The sequence below is a fragment of the Tupaia chinensis genome, unplaced genomic scaffold (assembly GCF_000334495.1).
Source record: "Tupaia chinensis unplaced genomic scaffold, TupChi_1.0 Scaffold000355_1, whole genome shotgun sequence".
In the NCBI taxonomy this organism is placed as follows: domain Eukaryota; kingdom Metazoa; phylum Chordata; class Mammalia; order Scandentia; family Tupaiidae; genus Tupaia; species Tupaia belangeri.
This window is the reverse complement of record NW_006159850.1, coordinates 5,467,153-5,491,736: the sequence shown is the minus strand read 5'-3', so window position 1 is coordinate 5,491,736 and position 24,584 is coordinate 5,467,153. Positions and strand designations below refer to the sequence as shown.

Below are 24,584 nucleotides of genomic sequence, written 5' to 3'. Positions count from 1 at the left end.
ACAGTGGCCAGAAAGTTTCGGTTCCTATAGGGCCAACAAGGAGTGCACGCTCTGCCCAAAGGCTGGCCGCGTGTATCTGGGTGAACAAGCACATTTGAGGAATATTCAGCCCGAGGGTTGAATGTAACCTTCCATCAGAGAAGATGATGAAGTGCTTGGAATGAATGAAATCTACCCCAGGGATTGTCTCGTCCCAACAGGGGAGGCTAAAGATCAAACTGGAATGTGCTCAGACCTCTGGTGAAATGAAATCTACCCTGTTTGCTATCTTGGCAAGGAGCCAGCCGTCCCTTGCTCCCCACCTCACCGTGTTCACGGTCTGACAGCTGTAACCAATACCTGACATTCCCTTTCGGATATAAATAATTATCTCTCACGGCAATGGCATATACACAACAAGAAAATTTCCCCTGTTATTTGGAAAGCTTCTACTTTACAATTCATGTTTCTCCTCCTGCATTTTCCTCTGTTTTAAACTCATGTTTCGTTTAAAAAGACGACAGGGACAAGAAAGCGCTGGTGATGGCGGCATAATTAAGGGACGTTCATCTCACTCAAGCCTGCATGGAATGTTGGGGGGCTGGTGATGTTTTGCCTCTTGTATTCACCTACTATTTCTCCCCTGACAGATTACTACAGACAGTGTCTTGAAAGAACCAAGAATCCGTTTCCTTTTCTAGTTTCTAGAGGACGCCAGCCCCTTCCTTCATCTTCAGAGTTGTCACAGTTGCATAGCTCTGCAGTCGCATCTCCCTCTGAGTCTCTTCTGCTTCCCTTTCCGCTTTTTCCAGTTGTCAGAGGGTGTGTGTCCTCACCAGGGAGAGAGAGCACCCCTCAGGGGGGCAGTCTTGCCCCAGTCCTTTTCCTCCACTTCTCCATCCGGTCAAGGTTTTAGGCACACATGCACACATGCCCGGCGTGTTTTCTAAGCCACTGAGGCTGGGATTCAGGCGATCCATTGGCAGCACGGTTTTCTTCTCCCCGTGGTTTTCTTCTGGCCCGCCTTTCCACTTTTAAGGACCCTTGTGATTATGTCAGGCTTGCCTGAATATCCCAGGACACTCTCCCTATTTTAAGGGGAGCCTATTATCAACTTTAACTCCACCTGCAGAATGCCCTTTGCTATGGGAGTTTGAAAATTATTCTATATTGCAGAGTCATATTCCACAGTCAGGATTCCATATTCAGGATATACCACAGTTTGTTTAGCCATTCACCTGTTTTTTTTTTTTCCCCAGTTATTAGCAATTATGAGTAGGGCAGCAATGAATATTTGTGTACATGTTTATCTTTGAATAGACAGTTTATTTTCACATGAGTGTCCCAAATTGCAGTAGCTTGACTACATGATAATCATATGTTTGTTTTACAAGAAACTTGCTGAGGCCAGCAGGTAGCATGGTAGTTGGGACAGTGGACTCCCACATGGCCAAGTATAGTTCGAGTCTCAGACCTGGCAGCTTACTTTCTCTCTCTCTCTCTCTCTCTCTTTCTCACTAGTCAAATTTAAAAATAATAATTACAAATAAAATTAAATTAATAATTCTTTTTGAAAAATGGGACTTCCTAAACTATTTTCGAGAATAAGTGTATGATTTTACTTTCTGTTAAAAGAGTTTTGAGCAGTGACATATAATCCTATTTGTATTTTAAAAACACTGTCTGGCTGATGCATCAACACGCCTGCAGAGGGTAGACATGTAAGCATGGAGACCAGAGGATGCCTGCAGTGATCTGTGTGAGGGTTGGGGAGGGCATTGCATGCATGGCCCGGGAGGTTGTGGTGAGTAGGCTAAGAGGAGGCATGTATTAAAGATGGAAGTCAGGGTTGCTACAGAATCCCTCACGGAAATTGGGAGGAGGGGAGTCTTCGAGGAGGATTTCTATGCTTTGGGCTTAGATAGGTTGGAGAATGGTGGCCCAGTTTTTCTAGAGAATAGGAGGGCACACGTAGGAGCGGACATGGGGAGGAGGTGAGTGTACGTTTAATGCTGTGCTGGGTTGTCTGACTGGGACTTAATCCAACTGCAAGTGTCCTTTGTAAGAGACAGAGGAGAACAGACACAGGAGAGAGGGAGGTGCGGCCATGGAGGGAGAGACTGGAGTGATGCAGCCACAAGCCAAGGAATCCTGGAGCCACTGGGAGCTGGAAGAGGGAGAAAGGATCCTCCCCTAGAGCTTCCAGAGGGACTATAACCTTCGCGGCACCTTGGTTTGGACTGTGCCTTCATGTTATGGAAGCGTGTGTGTTTTCCAGTTGTCAGGCATGAATTTGAGGTGGCTTGTTATGGCAGTAATAAGCTATATAGATGCCAGTGTCAGTTCGTAAGACCAAGTGAAGGAGGTTAAAGGAGGTGGGATGAACAAAAGGCACTCTGGTGGGGGTATTTCTGAGAGGAGGACAGGAGGCGTGATCCAGACGCCCAGAATGGGGACTGACAAACGTGTACGTGACCTCTGAACCCCTGGCCAGTGCCACGAACGAGAGAAGACCGACAACACAGCTGGCGCCCACCCTTAAAACTGGTTGTTTTCGTAAAATCTTTTTTTTTTTTTTTTTTTAATCTCCAAGTGCACGCATTTTATAACAGTGCTGAGCTTGGTTTTCTAGGAAATATAAGACTTGTGAGATATAAAAATAATTTATAATTTTTATAGTTTTTCTTTGCTAATGTCGCTAATGACCTGAAAACAAGGACAGATATCTTTCAAAAGTTGAATCTGGGAAATAATGTAGAAGCAAAATAATAACTGAGGAAAACACTAAGTTATCCTTCACTCTTCGCCTTCCCTGGAAAGACACTGTCCCTTCAGGTCTTCTGCACAGGATCAGGATGGGCCCCCCACCCAGACCTCAGCACTGAGCTCCGGGGGCACCACCTCCTCCTCCTTCACCCCTGCCTAACCTCTGTGCATTCTGCAAAGGAAAACCCTGTCTCCGCACCTCCTAAACTTTTACTGTGCCCCACCACCATGGTTTCACCCCTGTCACAACCCCAGAGTCACAGCTACCTCCACACTGCAGGTGAGTCCATTGTCTCAGTCTCCTCCCCCTTGTAGCGCTAATCACACGTGTAATTAGGTAACAGACTCTATAATGACAGACTTCTCCATTAGAATGCACGCTGCCTGGGGACAGATCCCATACCGGGAATCACGATTGTCTGCTGAATCCTCGACACCAGAGCAGTTCCCAGAGCACAGTAAGCCGCCCATAAAGCTGGCGGAATACTGTGTGTGTGTCGGCCAAAATATGAAAGGCCCATTTCCTCTTGAGATGGGGAGCAGCATTCTACTGCCCTCCTAAGCCCTTGTGGTCACGCTCCCCCAGGAGTGCAGCAAGCCTCCTGTGAAGTCAGACCGCAGAGCACACCCCAGCCTGTCCTCACAGTTGGACATGCAGCTCAACCCAGGCGGTGCTTTTGTGGATGTCCCATGCTCGGCTGTTCACAGAGGGGATAGCCAGTGCCCAGTGGTGCCGCGAGCTTCTGAGACCTCCCAAATCACTTTGTGTGCACAAAACACTCCATCTTTCAATTTGTACAGTATAATCCTCAAATGTGAGAAAAGAAACACAGACCTGGGAGAAAAAGGAGTAGAGATCGCTAGGATCTAATAAATCCACACTGCACTTATTAAGTGATCTGAACGGTGGCGCTCCGTAAAAAGCAGCACAGGCGAATGTAATTTTCTTCAAGTCCCCTAAAAGTATTTCAGTCTATAGTACAGATATATTTATGCAATGACTTTATCTTGAAAGATCCCAAAGGGCTTACTAGACGGAAAAGGAAAATCTCAAGTACACGGCAATCTTGAAACACCACCCATGCCTGTTTGCGATAAGGACTGGGAGCGCTGGAACAGCAGGTAGCCATCTCAAAAAGCAGATAGCAGCTTATCCCATAAAACCTTCAGGGACAAGTCGAGAGAGAGAAGATAATCGTCCACACTGGGTAAGGGTCACATGGGCCCTCTGTCATAAAGGCCATGGCTTTTTTCCATCCACCCTGTGAATTTAAGGGGGTGACTTCTATCAGCCTCCCTCTTAAGAGGAGATACGGACTCACAACTCGTCCTCACAGGGGGGAGTGAGAAAATGTATGGAAAGCGTCTAGGGGTTAATAGAGGCCAAGAGTAACCAGCATAATTTAAAAGCCATGCTTTTAAAAAGAAAAACATAACAACCTACAGTTTATCCACAGTTAAAATATCATTTCCCACTCAATTTTAGCTCATCTGTTTCTGCCAAAACGGCCCATTCAGGCTTTTTCTTCTGTGTCTCTGTCCTGGTTAGGACATGGTGGCACTAACTTTCAGTGCCTCAGTGGAGGAGAGAGGTGGGTGGCTGGCACGCCTTCTCGGAGCGTAGAGGGAACCCCGGAAGCAGTGGGTGATGCAAGTTCAGGGATTACCGTTTACTACCAGGGCTCGCATGTAAATAAATCATCACTTCTTCCTCCCCTTCAAGTGTTAAAACAAATCCACCCTCTAACGCAGCGCGTGTTCTCACAACAGATCCACCCTCTAACTCAGCGCGCGTTCTCACGACAGATCCACCCTCTAACGCAGCATGCACGTTCTCAAGGCAGATCCACCCTCTAACGCAGCGCGCGTTCTCACGATAGATCCACCCTCTAACGCAGCATGCACATTCTCACGGAGGCTCTGAATTTCCCCAGCTTACTCCTTCTCCCAGCCCAAACCCCGACACTTCTATTCTCTCCTTTTCCTTCCCCTCATCTCTCAAAGGCCTGGAAATTAGGACAGGAAGGACGATGCTCTTATGAGCTGGAGGAGAACAAGGAGCTGTGTTAAGACAAAAGCATTAAACTTTTAGCTTGGGGTGTATCATTAATTGTATAATATTTAAATAACGACGTTGAGCCCTAGTACTGTGGCTACCTGAAGTACAAGCAAACCTGAAATTTTCAGGGTATGCAAAAACCCCTGTCAACCAATTAGTCAACAAGGTGACCCAGTACCTTGGCCAACCACTGCAATATCTTAGGAAATGGTGTCCAGAGATGCCCACACTGTGTAGTTCACACACAGCAACCGCATGGTCCTTACAGCAACCCAAAAAAATAGGCACTCTTCTCCCAAGGTTAGTAACAAAAAAACTGAGGCTCAGAGAGGCTAGATAACTTACGCATGGTCATACAGGTAAGTGATAGGAGTTCAAAAGTTCCATGCAGATGAATGCAACTAGGTGCTTTAGTCTATAAATCTGACCCTAGAGACTGATTCTAGAGTCTTCGTTCTATAAATCTGTCTCCTATTACATATAATGTTTTTATTTTTGAATTATTTTGAAATGAATTCAGACCTAAAGGGAAGTTGCAGAAAGAAGACTCATACTTTTGACCGGTCCTGTGGTCCAGTGGTTAAGAGAGCTGGATCCCCACACAGCCAAGCACAGTTCGAATTCCAGCCTATTACTTAGAAACACACACCAGACACATAGCTGCATGTGCTAAATTCCAGCAGGACAGAGAAATGGAGGAGAAGGGATTTGGCCTTACCACACTGCACTGGGGGTATTTGCCTCCCCCATCTCCTCTCTCTCTCTTTGGTGAGCACAAATACTCTCTGGCAATTAAAAAAAAAAATACCTACCCATGGCATCGTGGTTAAGATGGCTAGATCCTACATGGCCAACTGCACAGTTTGAATCCTGAACCTGCTGTCTTGAGAAACATACAGGGCAAAGCCCAAAGTGAAGGAGCGATGGAGGAGAATAGATTACGGCATGACCATTCCTCATGAAGTGGAGACACTTTCTCACTTTCTTTGTCTTCCTCTCCCTTTATGTCTCTCTCTGGCAAATGTATGCACCTTCTGAGGCGAGAAAAAAAAGAATAGAGAGAATTCTTTTGTGCCTTTCACTCAAACTTCCCGGATGTTAGCATTTTATCACACTGCATCATTTCTCCTTTCCCCTGGCCGTGTTCAAGTGAATTACAGACTAGATACCTCTCCGTCCTCGTCTTCAGTGTGGCGTTTTCTAAAAACAAAGCTTTTTGTTTTTTGTTTTTTGTTTTTCTCTTTTATAGACTCACAGAACAATTATCAACTCAGAATATTAACACTGTTGGAAAAGTATTATCTGGGGCCAGAAGTTAGTGTAATGGCTATGTCGCCGGACTCCCATGCAGTCGACTGTGGTTCAAGTCCTGGACCTGGTGGCTTAAACTCATGCCAGGTGCATGTGCGTGCATGCCCAAGATCCTGAGAGGAGAATGGAGGAGAAGGGATTGTGGCGTGGCCATCCCCCCTGGGGGGTGACTTCTTGCTTTCTGTCTCTCTGTCTCTCTCTGTCTTTCCGGCGAGCACACGTGCCCAATAGCAAAACCTCTCAAAAAAAAAAAAAGTATTATCTAATTCTCAAACTTTCTAAACTTAGCCAATTACCACACTAATAGTCTTTTACAGCAAAAGAAAAAAAAAAAAAAGACATTTTGGTCCAGGAGTCAATCTATGGTCTAACATGTAAATCTCACGTCTCCTTGGCCTAATGAAATCTGGAGAAATTCCTGTTCTGTCTTTCTTGACCTCAGCATATTCTAAGATTACAGTCCAGCTCTTTTGTAGGCTGCCCCATAGTTTGCATTTGTCGAGGTTTCCTATGGCTGCACAGGTTCTGAATCCGGGGTAAGAGCACCGCAAAGTCCCGTCGGCTTCTTCCCAGTGTCCACACCAGGCAGTGCGTGCTGTCTCCGTGTCACTAGTGGTGTTAACTTGCCTCACTTAGAGTGCTATCTGCCGGGCGTCTTCTGTGTACACAGTACATTTTCTATTTTAGAATTCCTAAGTATCTTGTAAGGAGATATTTCCAGGCTACAGATAAGTTGCTTCTTTTCATATTTTTATCCACTAGCACTAGCCCTCAGTGATAATTTGTCCAAAACAATTTTTTTTTTTGGAGAGGTTTTTTTCGCTATAGGGCGCATGCACTCGCCAGACAGAGAGAGACATAAAGACAGAAAGCAAGAAATCACCCCCCAGTGGGGATGGTCACGCCGCAATCCCTTCTCCTCCATTCCCCTCTTGGGATCTTGGGCACGCACGCACACGCGCCCGGAGTGAGTTCTAAGCCACCAGGTCCGGGACACGAACCACAGTTGACCACGTGGGAGTCCAGCGACATAGCCATTACGCTAACTGCTGGTTCCCTGTCCAAAACAGTTTTTATCATCATGGTTGCTAAAGGGTGATTTTTATAGTATTCTTTCTACATTTATTACTTGGCATTCTATTTTAAAGACAAACTTTCCTTCAGCACCCACTTACTTATTTTTATTTAAAAAATTATATCTTTATAGTCTTTTGGATTTTTATTTTATTCTGTGGGGTTATATCAGTGAGTGGGGTTATTTATTCTCATGATCCAGTTGTCCACAGTTTGGCCAGAGGAAGACCTAACGTACAGTTTTTATACCCAAGTATCTTAACACCTCAACTTTTCCTGTTACATTTGAAGTCTACTGCTCTCCACCTTCCTTGCTTGATCCTTTAATCTAAAGAACTGCTATTTTCCAAGAAGACCTCAGACACAGTGATCCAGTTCCTGTCTGTTCTTGCTGACTAACTCTTGAAATAAAATTTTCTAAAGAGCTGGTGGTAGAGGTGAAGAGAGTTAAGTGGCAATTCTCTGGGGAAGCCAAATTCATGGCCCTGCCAGCTTGCATGGAGGCTCAAGGGAGGTAAACTATGATCTTCCCTGAACACTTTCTGCTTTTCCATTTCTCTCTACTTTTAACACACTCCATTCTAACTCCCTTCATTAGCCTGAAAACATGGACTCAAACTCCAGGACCCTTCTTCCCCTCCGTGAAGCCATCCACACTCACCAGGCAGAACTAATTATTTTCTTCTTGGCAACTCTTTAAGCCCTTGGTGTCGGTTTTATTATAGTATCAGTCATATGGTGTTATAATTATTTTTTTAGCACTCTGTTTCCCCAGTAGGCTGTGAGCATTTTATAAGCAGGTTCTTACATGTATCTTCATCAAAGTAATAATGAACATTTTTAATAGTTTAAAATGCATTAGAATCTACATCCAGGTCATTGCGTAAACCAGAGGTTAGCAAACTTTTTTTGCAAAGGGCCAAGTATGCTTTGTGGGTGATACAGTTTCTCTTGCAACTATTCAGTTCTATCACTGTAGTGTGAAAGACCCCAACAAAGGACGGCAGATGGTGTAATGATTACATAGCTGGACTCCTACGTAGGCGACCACAGTTCGAGTCTTGGACCCAGTGACTTAAAACTCACACCAGGCTTGTATGCGTGCATACTCAAAATTGCAAGAGAATGGAAGAGAAAGGATTATGGCATAGCCATCTCCCTGGGCAGTGGTTTCTCACTTTCTGTCTGTCTATCTCTCTGGTGAGCACACACACCCTATAGCAAAAATCTCTCTAAAAAAAGAAAGGCCCCAACAATACACACAAGAATGGATGTGGCTGGGTTTCAGTAAAACTTGTTTATTTTTTAGAAAACATTCAATACCTTTAGTTTGAAACCTGCCCTCCCCACCCTCCCATCCATCACATACATATGTATGCAGTAAGCCGGACGAGAAACAGTATCTTTGTCCATGATAGTCCATTCAGAAGACAGGAAACAGTCCAGCATACCAATTTTTGACATTCGCATAGCATTGCACAACTGGTTCAGAACAGGCTCTTCAGGTCTGAGAATCCACCACATGACCAAAGCCCAGAGACATGGGCTGAGGAAGCATAGCTGAAACACAACTACGATATCGTTCTGGAGTGCAACTCTCCTGAAGGCACACTTATGGTGACTGGGCCTCCTGAGGTGTGTCAATGCTGCTGGAGAAATGGCTGGAACCCCCATGATCTAGAGATATCTTTTGTTTACACACTTTTTTTTTTTGGGAGAGATTTTTGCTATAGGGTGTGTGTACTCGCCAGAAAGACAGAGAGAGACAGAGAGACAGAAAGCAAGAAATTACCCTTGGGGGGATGGCCATGCTGCAATCCCTTCTCCTCCATTCTGCTCTTGGAATTTTGGGCGCACATACACACATGCCCGGTGTGAGTTTAAGCCACCAGGTCCGGAACACGAAACGCGGTCTACTACATGAGAGAGTCCAGTGACAGCCATTATGCCATCTGCTGGTCCACACACTTTTTTTAAACAAACAAAAAAAAGATCAAATTTTTCACCTTCCACCAATGAGTAAGAACATGCATTATTTATCTTTCCGTGCCTGTCTTATTTTATGTAACATAATATCCTGCTCATGAATTAAAATAATCCACACTATACCCCATATAACTATTATGTATCAATTAATTTTTAAAAAAAGTAAAAAAAGAAGAATATAGGAGTGGGGGGGTGGAGAGGGAGAGAGAGAAGAAGGAAGGAAGGGAGGTAGACAAAGGAGGTCTTTGATGTAAATGCCTCACCCGTCCTTGGTGAATGTATCTGGACTCCCATATAATTATTATGTATCAATTAATTTTTTAAAAAAGTAAAAAAAGAATATAGGAGTGGGGGGGTGGAGAGGGAGAGAGAGAAGAAGGAAGGAAGGGAGGTAGACAAAGGAGGTCTTTGATGTAAATGCCTCACCCGTCCTTGGTGAATGTATCTGGACTTGGTCCCTTTGGCATCCTTGACGGCATCTGCTTTGTCTGTGGGCCTCTGGGCCTTAGCTTGAATAATATCACTTGCGGGTCTTACTAAGGCTGGGTTGGAGAAGCCAATGTCCACACAGGTCATCAGCCCTTTATCCCTGACCTTGAGCTCTTCAGCACATGGCTTCAATTTTAATGCAATCTGGAAAAAAACTCTTCTAATGTGGCAAAAGATCTAAACCTTTATGTAAATAGGCAAGAGGCAGGATTTCAGCCTAGGACCACAGTCCGCTGGTGATCTCTGGTCTCTTCACTAGAACTTCCTCTTACTTTCTAAATCACCTTCCCTAAGAAACCCCTGGATGTCCCCAGCTAACTCCTGCATATCCTTAAGGATTCAGCTTTGATCTTGCCTATTTGGGGTGGGGGTGGGGGAATGTCCTGATCTGTATAATAAAATTTCAGTACCATATTTTCCAAAGTCCTTCATTAATTTTTTATCACAGCACTTTTTAGTACTAACTGTAAATGTTTGCTTTCCACTATCTTTGAGGTTTTAGTGAAATCATTTTAAAAGCCAGATTCACTTCCCATGCCTATAGTCTCAGTACTCACTCAGCTCAGGGTAGGCACTCACTAGACATTTGTCAAATGAGTAATTGACTAGCAAAAGGCTTTCACATAGAATGGCTTGCAAAGGCTGTGGCAGATATTGTGGGTACCCCACCCATATCTTCTCCTCACCACTCCAGGACACACTGGCTAATTTACTTGCTGGGGAACAAACACGGTCCTGGAGTAACCCTCAACTGAAGAGCGGCAGGAGCTGGGATATAAAAACCCAGCTTCCCTACCTCTTGGCTTCCAGAATTCACCAGCAGGATTCAATTCTAGTTTCCCACATGAATAGCTGATTGGATAGCAACGCTTTTGTGGTCTCTTTTCTCCCATTTCCTGTTTTCACTTAGGTACTCTTTTCTTCTCCCAAACAAACCACATGCAAGCAAATTCCTATTTAAGGTCTGTTTCTAAGGGAGCAAATCATAATGTCATAATGTTCTCCACAAGGCGTGTATCATCACCTGCATTTTTAAAAATTAAGAAATGTTGGGTCCAGCAGGTGGTGTGGTGGGTAAGGTGCTGGACTCCCATGGGCTGACTGCAGTTCAAGTCCCAGACCCAACAGTTTGAAACACACTGGGGACATTTGTGTGCGTGCCCCAAATCCTGAGAGAATTGAGGAGAAGGGATTGTGGTGTGGCCATCCCCCCTGGAGGGGGTGATTTCTTACTTTCTGTGTCTCTGTCTGTCTCTCCAGCGAGCAAACAGGCTCTATAGCAAAAAAAAAAAAAAAAAAAAAAAAAAAAACTCTCAAAAATAGATAGATAGATAGGAAAAGGAAATGCAGGGCAGATGGATTAAGGCCCCCCAGAAAGTGCATAGAAGAGTCAGAACCTGAGCCCCTAGTCCTCTGGCTCCAGGCCCTGGCCATCATCTGTCCACCATGTTACTCCTGGGAGCTCCTCAGTCAGTGTGTATAAAATAACTGAATGGCCGGACGTAGTTCTGGTATGAACTAATTGTCCCAAATTCAACCCTGAGTTCCAAGTTTCTTTTTAGTCACACTTTGGTGCTGAATAGGTAAGTCTGTTTGGATAAGAATGAAAAATAAAAGCACAAACATTTAAGTTAGTTGGATTATTTCCTCTTACCTGCCTATGCCCCTCGGGTGTTACCCCTTTCTGATCCTATTTAAACAGGGAAATGTCTTCTGAATCCCAGTCTTGCAGCGATTGATTCTGCATAGCCAGTAGCCTTGTTTGAGGTAATTGCTCTGCTAGGAGGAGGATTGCCTGCGTGGGGAGCCTCTTAGCTGTTTAAAGCATTAACCTCTAGTCCAGGAAGCCTCGTGCTGCGGGACCTGGTTGTAAGCTAATTCAGATCGCCGGACAGTTTGCACAAGTGTGGCAGTGATGTACGCATGGATTCTGAACAGAAGAAAGTCTTCTCAAGTGAGAGGCAATGTGAGGTGAGGTTGAATCCCAAAGCAGGACCAGAGATTAAAACCCTGTGGAAAACAGACAGATAGAAGACAAAAGTCCCCAGAGGCTAATTCTGTGACAAGAGCTGCTACAGAGAAAAGGAATGGGCAGGCCATTCTTTGCAGAAATTGGGGAGGGAGGGAGGGATGTTGGGATGAGAAGCAGGGAGTGCTCAAACAGAAGACAAGGGTGCCTTTTCTTCATCCCTTTCTACAGAAGCTGCTGCATTTCCGAGTTCCTTTCCGAATTGGCGGGGTCTACTTTCTGACACACTCTCTATGAGAATGGCACTCCGGGCTAGCTTAGTCTCAGGAGTCAGTACTGCTCTCCCCAGAAGGACCTGGGAAGGCTTTTCAGATTTATGCGCCTCACTTCTCTCACATGCACCTTTCCGAAAGAGCTGTTGAGGGAGAATATGGCTGGCTGTGTGAACTGCCTAGGGGCACGCCATACACGTCAGCTGTTTTTAATATTATGAGAAGTGGTATTATTCCAGAACATCATTGAGACTGGCATCATGCCATGGATCAGCACGATGTAGCTAAGATCATTGAACCGGCTGCCGAGACGAGCATCAGCCTTGCCTTTAAAACCTCTAAGAAAGAGCTTTTCAAACTCCTTGCTGAAGTCCATGTAAAATATCTACCTCAGGTCTGCGGTTTTTACCATTTAATGTCCATGAAGGAAACCAGGTCACTCAGGCACAACCTGATTTTAATGAACCTTACAGGCTTCTAAAAATCACCACTCTATTTTCTTTTTAAGTGCTCAAAACCATCACTTTAACGATCAGTTCTAGAGTCTTGACCCAGAACAATGTCAGTCTCATTATAGAATCACAGTATCTATGAAGAGCTTTTGAAATATTTGGAGATACTTTTTCTGTGCCCATCTCCACATTCCTGCCATTCTCTGGATTGAATTTATTTAGAGCAGCTAGGTGCTGTCCTACAGTCTCTTACTCCCCTCAGGGTTTCTTTTCCCTTCTTCCAGGTTTATTTTGCATTTTCATTCTGCTGCTCATCTTTCCTGGCATTTTGTCTTGAAAAATTAGAAGCAAAGCAGGTGCTCAGGAAGTCCACATTCTCTTGGCCATCCCTCTCCTTCACTCACCTGCAAGAAGCAGGCTTTATGATTCAACTTTGTGTTCCAAACGCAGCTTTAAGGCCCATGTGGGTGTCCTTAGAAGTTTTTCTAAGTGTCAGCTCAGATGAGACATCCCACTCCAGATGTCTTGTTTTCCACTGCTCACCGTTCAGTTCAACAAAACACCTATTAGGCACCTACTGTGAGGAGGCATTGTGCTGTGCTTGAAAAATACAAAGGAAAGCAAGATGGAGTCCCTGGTCTGACGAGTTCACGGTACAGCCAGGGATATGCACACACTCAGACAAGACAGGGTGCGAGGACCCTGCAGCAGGTCTCCAAGCCACCCTGCACCTCCACCTGGGGTGGAGAGGGTCAGGGTGGCGGTGCTGAGGAGGAGGTGGTGCCTGCACAGGACTCATGCTCCTCTACTCCACCTGCTCCCATTCCCCATCCGCAAGCAGCCACTGCTGTAAGCAGGTGCACCTTGCTAGTGCAGTGTCCTTGCAGAGTGCACATCATCACTGGGTGCATGTGTTTCCTTCTGAATGGATGTGGATGATCTTATGTTACGTACGTTTTTACTTTTTCACTCTCCTTATTAGTACTCCTTTTAAGATACATGCACAGACCAGCAGATTGTGTGGAGGTTAAGGTGACTGAATCCCACATTGCCATCTGCCAAGTTCGAGTTCTGGAATCGGTGGCTTGAAAAACACACTGAGCATGTGTGTGTGTGTGTGCATGGCCAAAATCCTGAGAGGAGAATGAAGAAGGGATTGCAGTGTAGCCATCCCCTCTGGGGGGGTGCTTTCTCCCTCCCTCTGTTTCTTACCAGTGAACACAAGCACCCTATAGGAAAAACTAAAAAAATAAATACATAAATAGAATAAATGATACATTCACACCAGAGTTAAACACCCAGGCTGTGTTGTTGCTTCCAGTTGGTGCATGTCTCCGGGCTACAACCTCCACACCTGTCACTTCTCCGTGTTTCAATGCGGAAGTCGAGTGATCTCTAGTTCTAGCACCTCAACAGCTCTGCTGCAGCATGGGATGTGACTCACTGTAGACAAGTGTGAGGTTTCCTGGGTCATATATGCCCAGGGGCAGAACGTCTGGGTCACAGGTCTGCCAGGCAGAATAACGGCCCCAGAGAGGTCCACATTCTAACCCCTGGAGCCTATGAATGTGCAACTGTGTGTAGCAAAAATGCTTTACAGATATGATTAAATTCAGAATTTTTTTTTTTTTGGTAGAGGTTTTCACTATAGGGAGCGTGTGCTCACCAGACAGACAGAGAGAGACAGAGAGACAGAAAGCAAGAAATCACCCCCCAGGGGGGATGGTCATGCCGCAGTCCCTTCTCCTCCATTCTCCTCTCGGGATGTTGGGCATGCACGCACACGCCCCCAGCGTGAGTTTTAAGCCACCAGGTCTGGGACGTGAACCGCTGTCGACTACGTGGGAGTCCAGCAACATAGCCATTACGCTAACTGCTGGTTCTATAGTCACAGAATGTTGACATAAAGAAATTATCCTGGATACTCCAGTATATTCACAAAGGTCTTTATACAAGTAAGCGGGAGGCTTACTTTTATGGCATAATGGCTATGTCACTGGACTCCCTTATAGTCAATGGCGGTTCGAGTTCCGGACGTGGCGGCTTTCAGAGTCCCGGAAGTTGAGAGATTTGAAGTTGCTGCCTTGCTGGCTTTGAAGGTGGCAGCAGGGCCAGGAGCCGCAGGATGCAGGTGGCCTGGAGAAGATGGAAAAGACAGGGACAGACATTCCCCTGAAGCCTCCAGAGGAGGAGAGCTCTGCCTGCTCCTTGATTTTTAACCTAGTAAGACTGGGTCAGACTTTGAATTTCTGGAACTGTGCAATAATATATTTGTGTTGTTTAAGCCCCTAAATGTGTGGTGATTTGCTACAACAGCCATGGAAACAAACATAAGCTATGCTCAGACTTATTTGAACTGAAATGGGGCTAAGTTACTCTCAGGGTAGCTGCCTGGGGAGGGCCAGCCATGGGCATGGTGGTTCAGGTGGCCAGATCTCACATAGTGATGGGTGGTTCTGGAGCCCAGGCCACTTGAGGAGCACGCTGGGTACATGTGCGTGTGTGCCCAAAAGCCCACGGAGAGAGTGTAGGACATTGTGGCATGGCTGACTCCCCTGGGGAGCACTTTCTCACTTTTTCCCTCCAGGCTATATCCCCAGTGGCTGTCATGGGAGTATCAACCTAATTCAGCTTTCTGGTTTGTGTTAATCTGGTGGGTAGAGAGCATCACTAAATCTTGAAGAAAGACTCAGTTACCCTCCAGTTATGTGGAGTGGTTCAGGTGAGATGGGAAGTGGTCTTGAGCTCCTGGCTGCTGCAGACAGATTGGCTGGTCTTGGAGTGGTGGTGGTGGTGGCGGCATGCGAGTGAGTCATTAGGTCCCAAGTGACACTTGCGAAGAACCTGCAAAGTGGAGACAAAGCTGGAGTCTTTCTCCAGGGAGTTCTGTGTGGTTCGGATGGGGAGAGTCACCGCAGGCAGGGGAGGCAGCAGTCAGTGGAGCCTGGACTGCTCCATCATCCTGTCACCCAGTCCCACAGTTGCTGTGTGACCTCGGGCCAGTCCTCAGTCGCTCTGACCCCCAGTTCCTCCTTTGTGTGACAGGGACACTAATCATGAATGTGAGGCCCCTAACACAGTGAGTGGGAAGTAGCTAGCACCCAATAAATAATTATCGAAATAGTAATATTACTGTCATCACCACAATAATTATAATAGTAATTACACTTTCTTCCATTTCACACATCAGAAGAGAACATTTGATTTTCCTTCCTCATGTATAATATCCATTGCTGACCTCACGCTCCCGTATGGAGAGTAATGCATTGTGGTCAATCTTCACATATTTACATGCAAATTATTTTATACATTATTTTCAAGGAAAGTTCCTTCTCCTCGACCACTCCATTCATAGACCTTCTCCCAATTCCCCCCAACCCCTAACAAATGGGGGTTTTCTTCTAGGGCTGTTTGCAGCATAATGCAATTAAATACAGCTTCCTTCCCTGACATCTATCCTACAAGCTCTCTCCCCTAACACTTTACAGGACTAAATCATGCACGAGAGGGGAGAATGATGGGGATTGAATAAACTACAGGAAACAGCGCAGTAAGGATTCTGTGCTGTGAAGAGATAAAAGCCCTTGGTCAGAAGGCCAGTAACAAAGTAGAAGAGAAATGCAAAGCATTGACAAGGGAGACAAGGAAAGCATTTTTCCAGATAAGATTTGCTGAGAGTTGAAAAGCAGATGACTCGGGAGACAGCCGAAGAGTCTTCATTAAGAAGGAACTCTGGACAAGGCACACCAGTGGGGATCCGGGCTTTTGAAGGCCTTGGCTCTGAAGATGGTAACAAACACCAGCTCCGGCTTCTGGAAGCCTCTGAAGTCTTCCTTGGCTGGCCCAGGTGGAGGCAGTTTCTTCTTCCTCAGGGTCTTAGGCCTCTCTCTTCTGTCTATTAAAGAAAGATTACTCTCAACTGCAGTTGTGGGTTTCCATGTCTGATTTCTTCACATGCTGGAGCTCTGGGCAAGAATTATCTTGGACATTTTCCTAGGTTTACTTACCCTGGGTTCAGATCATCGCTGGCTGCCGTCTCTGCCCCATGCTGTGTGCTTTGCATACATGATAGAGGGGACACCTCGTGTCAGCCTGAGTACCTGTTTTGCCACTGAGGAAATTGAGGCAGGAGGAGCCTGTGATCTGCTCACAGACACAAGTGGGGAGGACGAAGGTGGGGTGCGCCCCCACTCATTCTGACTCTGAGTTAGGCCGCTGAGGTTCTGCTACTTCACTAAGTTTGGTACTGGCCATAAATGCACTCGACAAGAGTTGGATCTGGGAACAAACTACAGCGCCGGGAACTCAGCTTCCCACAAATAATAGGATTTTAAAACAAATAAATATACCACTGGAATGCCCTTTAAAAGCTACCTTTCAAATAGTCCTAAAGGTTTCTGTACCAATCTGGTTAGTAAGTTCCCAATATTGAACCCCATTTTGGATTCTCAGGCCCTGCCCTCTCTGCAGTAGCTACACGGAGTCCCAGCACTGGCACAAGGTCCTATGTGGGCTGCAGGGTTGGATGGAACATGGATGAGGGAGGCTGCCCACCCCAGCCCTGGAGGCCTAGAGCACAGGCCATTAAATCCGAGCTTAATGGTCATTTTACTGTCAGCATTAAGTCACCCAGACATACATCAGCAGGGACTACGTGGTGAGCCTTTTCTTGTCTTGTTTTTCTGAAGACGGACAGTAAGAGCAGAACAAACTGGGCTGAGATTGGCAGGGAGAAGCACAGCGGTCATCAGAAACAAGCAGACTTTGGTGAGCTAGCACTGTTTGGGGCAACTTCTTTGGGTGTTAAGTGCAAGCCCCAGCAGGAACTAGAAAGTGCTCTCAAATATGATCATTTGTAAAGCATTTTATAAAGGGACCATGTACTGTAAACAGACGGAGGGGAGGGAAACCACAAGAGGCAGTGCCTCCCCCGAGGCCTGAAGGGGCCAGGGGAGAGGGAGCCCCTACAGAGAGGGGTCTAGCTGAGTGCATGGAGATCTTCAGTATAGTGAGTGACACAGCCAGCCCTCCAGAGTGACCGGCAGGAAGGGCACAGAGCAAATGCCCAGATCCATTCTCCTCTCTGTCTTCCTTCTGTAGTGACTTTTTCCCTCTGGTCAAAGCCGGAGAGCCAGAGAGCGTTTTGACTGGGTCCATAAAGGCCAGTCTCCAGGGCCCAAAATAAAGGAGAAGAGAAGAGAAGGCAGTGAACAGGAATTACCTACTCACTTCTTTATCAAGTCCTAGACACAGACAGTGCATTAAAGTTGACCAAATAAAACACAGGACTGTAAGGTTAAGATATCTAAACAATGTATTTTACAAGTTGTATAAGGAGGATTTTCCTGGGCTCATTCCACAGAAGACTGTACTGTACTCTTCAATAAAACATCTTTTTGAATCCTCCCATCAATCTAGCAAGGTAGGTTGTTCCTCCAATTTCCATAGCAGAAGTTGAAGGTTAAGCAGTTTTATGACTCGCTCAAGTAAAATTCCCTATACAAACTCTGGAAAATATAAATTTGGGGGTACCTTTGTCTACCAGAACCATCTTTTATTCGAGTCCTCATCTTTTCAGTGTTCATGACTTCATAACTGTCAAGAAAATTTTCATTTGTTTCATGGCAGGTATTCACAAGAGCTGCAAGGACACCACAGTTTATTAATGTCTGCAGGTCAGGAAGTTTTTGCTGGCTACTCCCTTGGTTAACTGACGTATTGAACCCTTCTGGTATTTTGTAGTCAGTGATCCAGGGCAAAATGTGGCTGTCTTTTCACACCCCCTTCCCTGCCAAACTGTACCATTTCATTACATAGGGAGAGACCAGTCCCCCCAGAAGCCCCAGCCATGGAGGATTCTACCTACTGTGATCGGCCCACATAGATCCAAAAGTAGGCAGTTTTCCAAGGGGGCTCCATTTCTTTCTTTCTTTTTTTTAAGAGATTTTTGCTATAAGGCATGTGTTCTTGCCAGAGAGACAGAGAGACAGAAAGTGAGAACTTACCCCCTGAAGGATGACCACACCACAGTCCTTTCTCCTCCCTTCTTTTGTGATTTTCCATTGAGCTGGTTGTTGACTTTCACATTGTGATTCAAAAATAATTCAAACGGGACCAGCAGTTAGGGTGATGGCTATGTTGCTGGATTCCCACGTAGTCAACCGTGGTTTGTGTTCCAGAGCCGGTGGCTTAAAACTCATGCCGGGCGCGTGTGCGTGCGTGCCCAAGATCCCAAGAGGAGAATGGAGGAGAAGGGATTGCAGTGTGGCTATCCCCCCTGGGGAGTGATTTCTCACTTTCTGTCTGTCTCTCTGTCTGTCTGGCGAGTGCACACGCCCTATAGCAAAAAAAATAAATAAAAAATAAACTAAAACAAAAACTCTTAAAAAAATAGAAACAAAAATAATTCAAAAGGAGGGAAATAGTAAATTCTCATTTTGCCTCTTAACAGCATATCTCAAAACTAAATTAATTCTCAACCTTTGTGGATAAAATTTGTGTCCTGATAAATTCATCCCTTAAGAATGCCTTATCCATCTTTTCAGAGCTCTCCAATTCATACTCCACGATTCCAACCTCAAATTGTTCTCTTTTGTCTTGTCTCTTCAACCCTGAAGATTTACCAGATCATCCTCGTGGGAGGATGATCTGGTAAATCAAGCCAGCTCTGTGAGAGTGCCCCATCCTCCTCGCTACCTCCTCCCCACCCCAGCTTGTGCTCCTTCATCCTTTCTTCTCAAGGAAAAGAATGTCTTTCCTTGCCAAAGTTCAATTCATTAAAACAGTCTTTCCACCCCAGTCCGTGAGGAGCCTGCAGTCACATTCGGCCCCTTTCTCTCCATCCTCTTCCTGTGCTCTCCTTCCTTCTTCTGCCAACAAAACGGTCAAAACCCATCAAAAACGAAAAAAGAAAAAAACAAAGTTCATGAATAATACTCATCTATAAAATGAAAAAAGAAAGTGGACTTTCTTGCAAGTGTTCTTACTTCTTGACAGATTTCCTAGTCAGCCTTTGCTGAGATATTGCGCCATCTTTTCCAAATGTTCTGACCCATTTCCTCCATCACGGTAAGGCCCTCGAAGGCTACTTAGTGGCTTCGTAATGACCATTTCACAGCTCATGCACCTTGGTCTCTGCAGCTTTCAACGCCGTTGACTTTCTTTCTTTCTTATTCCCGCACTGAAATTGGTCCTTCTACGGCTTCCAGGGCATGACACTCAGTCCCTCCTCCCTCCTTGCTGTCGGAATGGTCTCCTTGACATCTTTCCATTCTGAAAAAGTCTAGCACTCTGCCCAAGGCATGGTATACAAAGTCTTATTTTCTTGGCTTAACTTCTAGCTTTAGTGCTTATTAGCTGAGTGATCTTCACCAAGTTATTTGAAAATTTTAATCTCAGTCTACTCATCTATAAAATGGGAATAGTAATAATTTGTACAGAGTAAATTTATATAAACCACTTATAAAAGTTTTGAAAAATAAGAATTTAAGCCTAAAATATCTACGAGTTGGCATTTTGCTGTGTTCTGCCATTAGAACTATATTAGGTCCTATCACTGTATAACAAATGACGCCAAACTTAGGGGCTGAAAATAATACAGATTTATTATTGTGTAATCCTGGAGGTCAGAAATTCTAAATAGACGTCACTGAGTTACAATCAAGGTGTCCACAGGGCTAGGAAAAATCTGTCCTTTTGCCTTTTCCAGTGTTTAAAGTCGACTTCATCCCTTCCTCCATCTTCAAAGCTATCAGCAAAGCATCTTTTAATCTTCCTTCGACTTCGACTTTCTTGCCTCTCTCTTTCATGAGACCTTTGTGATTATGTTGGACCTATTTGGATAATCCAGATTACTTTCCCATGTCAAGGTCAACTGGTTACCAACCTTAATTCCCCTTGCAACTTCAATATTTTTCCCATGTAACCTGACATTGTCACAAATTTCAAGGATTAGGACAAACTTTTTTTTTGAGAGAGAGATTTTTCGCTATAGGGCGCATGTGCTCGCCAGACAGACAGAGAGAGACATAGAGACAGAAAGCGAGAAATCACCCCTCAGGGAGGATGGTCACGCCGCAATCCCTTCTCCTCCATTCTCCTCTCGGGATCTTGGGCATGCATGCACACATGCCCGGCGTGAGTTTTAAGCCACCGGGTCCGGGACGTGAACCACGGTTGACTACGCGGGAGTCCAGCAACATAGCCATTACGCTAACTGCTGGTTCCCAGGACAGACATTTTTTAGAAGAGGCAATTATTCTGTTTATTACAAGGGCTATTTTTTTCCTATTTATCATTTCCTTGGGCAATCATCTGGTATCTGTGGTATGAACTGTCAGCTCCATGCAAATCTTTCCTTCTAATTTTCAGCCCAAACTTGGTCTCAGCGCTTCAGCTAGTTGCAGGTCATCTCCTGCCTGCACTTTGCACAGATACTAGTAAACTCATCCCATAGCCATTTCAGTTTCTTCTCCTGATAAACTTGATTCTGCAAATGACCCAAGTATTTCCAGGTTTCTCAATATTTATCAAAGAATAAAGAATCTTTCTTCCAACTTTCAGTGAGTAGAAGTAAATTTAGAAAGCCTTAGTGGATCTCGATCAAATTAGGTGAAAGGTCCACTCCTTTATAGTAGCTTTTGTATTTGCTAAGTATGGCAGCCATGAAATATACCTCATAGACCCCCAGCCACACAGAGTAGCTGACCCATAACCACAGGTGCTGCTCTTTGAAGTCCATGGCAGCTTTTAGGATGAGATGAAGCCATGCTTTTTTCTTCTTCTTCTTCTCCTTCTTCTTCTTCTTCTTCTTCTTCTTCTTCTTCTTCTTTTTGGAGCATTTTTGCTATAGGGTGTATGCGCTCACTGGAAAGACAGAGAGAGACAGACAGAAAGCAAGAAATCACTCCCCACGGGGATGGCCACAATTCATTCCCTTCCATTCTCCTCTTGGGACATGCACACACGCCAGCATGAGTTTTTAAGCCACTGGGTCTGGGACTCGAACCATGATTGACTACATGGGAGTCCAGTGACATAGCCATTATGCCAACTACTGGTCCTAGCCATGCTGCTTCTTACCTTCTTTCACCAATGATCCAGCAAGGCAGATCTACTAGGGAAGATCTAGGAATCTTGGAGTTCATTGGACAGCTCACATTGGCTCTAGGATTTCCTGATGGCCTTGCAAGTCCTTCTTTAGACTGTAAGGTCTAAAGGTCTATCTAGCCTTCCTTCCCACTCTCTTCACTCAAGGACAGATGTGCATCTTAGTCTGATGGCTTTCCCAGGTTCTCCCAGTCTCCTCATTTTCTTTCACCCAGAATTTTCCCCTAATAAAAGAATTGGTCTTTAATCCGTAACATGTTGTGTGTCTGAGTTAGAGTATTAAAGGGTCAGACCCTGATGGTGAAGCCCACTTCCCTGAGCTCTTTGGGTTCCAGGAAGACACTGAGAATTTATGATTGCCAGTAAGGGAACAATGAGACAATGCAAACTGCCTGGCACCAGAAGGAGAAAGTGGGAGGAAAATGAGATGTTTTAGAAACAACAGAGGGATCTGTGAGTCAGGGCTGCTGTGAGGTGATGTCACGCTTGACATAAATTGACAGTTAATTGACTAGCGACTTTGGAACAGCTCAGCAGGGGTATGTGTATGAGAGAGAACTGGCACCCCCTAAACCACGGGGACAGATAAGTGTGCCCACTGCAGTCTGTGTCTGAACTAGTCTGCCCTCGTCTATTTGGTATGCCATTCCACCAGCACCTGGGCCCGACTGGGAGGGGAGATGGACCTGTTCACTGAACTTCCAACTGGAGGAACAGAACTGGTTTTAGACAAAGGGGCTTCTTCTACAGATACCTCATATAGTGGTTAGTGGGAGGCACATCTGCCATGGGTGCCAGGGCTTCTTGGCCTGGGTACAAAGTTGCCTTTGGCAGCTCATAAGATCATCCATCTCAGAGATGTGGATGAACCCCACCACCACTGAGTGCCCTGTCCCAAACATGGCAGATCATCTGATCATGTGGGAAGTTATTAAAACCATCCTGAATATCCTAAATACGGACCTCAAGAGAAGAGCTTGAAGGGAAGAGCTAGGAACCTGGATTAAACAACAACAAATCATTTCTGTTATAATGCTATTAGGCAGTCCAGTATGAAAACCACACTGCCTTACTCAACAAAAGTCAGGGACATGCCCCAGATTTTAGATACAGTTCACCATATTTTCATTGGAAATCAATTTTTCTATCAGAGATTGATTTGTTTTGATGTGCTTTAGAAGACAGGTAGCAGAATATAACAAGAGTGAGCTTAAATTCTGGATCAGAGGGGCCAACCGTTGCCATGGTTGAGGCTCTAGACCTCTACATGGCTGACCATGGTTAAAGTCCCAGACCCGGTGGCTTGCACTCGCTCTCTCTCTCTCTCTCTCTCTCATGCAAGTTCTATAGCAAATTAAGAAATAATAATAAGGAAGGGCCAGCAAGTGACATATTGAGTTAGGCATTGGGGTCCCATGTGGTTGACCACAGTTGGACTCTTGGACTCAAAGGCTTGAAATTAACTCTGGGCATGTGTGCATGTGTGTCCAAAATCCCAAGAGGAGAATGGAGGAGATCGTGACATGGCTATCCCCCCTGGAGGGTTATCTCTTGCTTTCTGTCTCTCTGGCAAGTGCTCGTGATCTGTAGCAAAAATCTCTAAAATAAAAATAATAATGATAAATAAAATTAAATATTTTTTAAAAATTCTGGATCAACTGCTTTCTCTTGAGTGTCTTGAATAAGATATTCGGTGTCTCAGAGTCTCCACTGTCTTAGCTGTAAAATTAGGGATGGGGCCAGCCATGATGGCACAGCAGTAGCATAATGCTTTGCAGTGCTGGAAACCATGTGGAAGATCGAGCTTCAGCTCCCAGGTTGACCTGTCTACAGCGAGCGCATGCACTTGTTCCCATGCCTTGGCTGTCTGGGAAGCCTTGAGAGACTGAAGTGGGAGACTCTGTTAGGGATGCTTGTCTCTTTCTCTCAAGATATAAGTAAATGAGTAAAGAGACTTAAAAATGAAGAATAATAACAATACCTCCTTCCTAGGGTTATTGAAGTGACTGAGTGGAATAATGTAATGATAAAAGCTAACACTCATGTTCCCCTTGCCATATCCAGTCACTGTTTCAAGAACTTCCATCTTTTAGCTCATCTATTTCTTTTTTATTTATTTATTTATTTATTTTTTTGGAGAGATTTTCACTGTAGGGCGCGTGCGCTCGCCAGACAGACAGAGAGAGACATAGAGACAGAAAGCGAGAAATCACCCCCCAGGGGGGATGGTCACGCCGCAATCCCTTCTCCTCCATTCTCCTCTCGGGATCTTGGGCACGCACGCACACGCGCCCGGCGTGAGTTTTAAGCCACCGGGTCCGGGACACGAACCGCGGTCGACTACGTGGGAGTCCAGCGACATAGCCATTACGCTAACTGCTGGTTCCAGCTCATCTATTTCTAACAACTCTCTGGGGCAGGTTCAACTATGATTTCCATTTTACAGATGAAAATATTGAGGCACCAAAGGATTAGCTAACTCATTAAAGATTAAATGACTAATAAGGCATGGTGCTAAGATTTAAACCTAGGCAATTTAGATTTTGTTTTTTGTTAAGGAAAATCTGCTCTCCTGAGTGTGTATAAAGTACTTTGCTCAGAGTTTGGGACACACCATGTGCTTGGTAACTCTTACCTAATGTTATAATCACAGCTCTCACCCTGGGGCTCAGAGTGCAATTGTCACAACTCTGCAGCATCTGCAATATTCCTACTTAGGTAGCTACTTGCAAAACCAGATCACCTGTGTCTTCATGGCCTCTCCTTTGTGTGCTTAGCCCTGTCTGGATGATGGGAAGGACAGCAGGTATTGAGGCATTAACTTACCAAGACTAGAAACATCAAATGCAAAACCTATTCCTGCTAAATAAGATCAGTAAGTGGTATTATTTGCTCTATTTCTCACAAGTGTCAGAGAAGAATCCTTACAGAAATAAAAGATGAGCCCTTTAATCCTTATGTTCTTCAGCTTCTGTAGGACACAGGGGTATCCAGGGAACTCTGGTGTCAGTATCTCTAAGACCTTAGGAGAACTTTATTGGAATATAAAGGAGGAGGAGTTGAAAGGCATCTCTATTATAGCAAAAAGAAATTAGGGGGATGACTCATGCTATTCTGTA

The 24,584-nt window shown here is 45.1% G+C and overlaps 1 protein-coding gene and 1 long non-coding RNA gene across 3 annotated transcripts in view; one reads left to right on the top strand and one right to left on the bottom strand.

Annotated features, from left to right (window-relative positions):
- CDH13 (cadherin 13) overlaps nucleotides 1–24,584 on the top strand; it is a 1,127,839-nt gene that overhangs the window by 350,760 nt on the left and 752,495 nt on the right. The gene's annotated exons all lie outside the window — the stretch shown is intronic.
- Nucleotides 14,385–24,584, bottom strand: part of LOC102478754 (uncharacterized) — a 15,450-nt gene continuing 5,250 nt past the window's right edge. The window contains exons 3-4 of the long non-coding RNA XR_335176.1: nucleotides 15,055–15,201; nucleotides 14,385–14,493 (exon numbers count right to left, since the gene is read on the bottom strand). This is a non-coding gene — a long non-coding RNA (uncharacterized LOC102478754). The remainder of the gene's footprint in view (nucleotides 14,494–15,054; nucleotides 15,202–24,584) is intronic.